The following is a 293-nucleotide window of genomic DNA, read 5'->3' on the forward strand; positions in this document are numbered from 1 at the left end:
GCACTGACTCTAGTATTTACTAAAATTCAAAAATTCTCGCATAAATTCCGAAAATAGATAATTAATTACGGTAAACTACTGAGACGGTTTAATTAAGGGTGGGCACAGTGCACGAGTGTAGTGCACTCCTTCCAAATCAGCTCACAATATACAATAATAAATCAACTAACTACCTAGCAAATTGCAATCCATGCAAATTCCTTAGATGGTAAATTATTAGTAAACAAAACAATATATGAAAAATTTCAAATTAATTTCAATTGCTGGAAGAAAAGTACATATTGATTGTTATG

Source organism: Habropoda laboriosa, unplaced genomic scaffold (genome assembly GCF_001263275.1).
Source record: "Habropoda laboriosa isolate 0110345459 unplaced genomic scaffold, ASM126327v1 scaffold872, whole genome shotgun sequence".
In the NCBI taxonomy this organism is placed as follows: Eukaryota; Metazoa; Arthropoda; class Insecta; order Hymenoptera; family Apidae; genus Habropoda; species Habropoda laboriosa.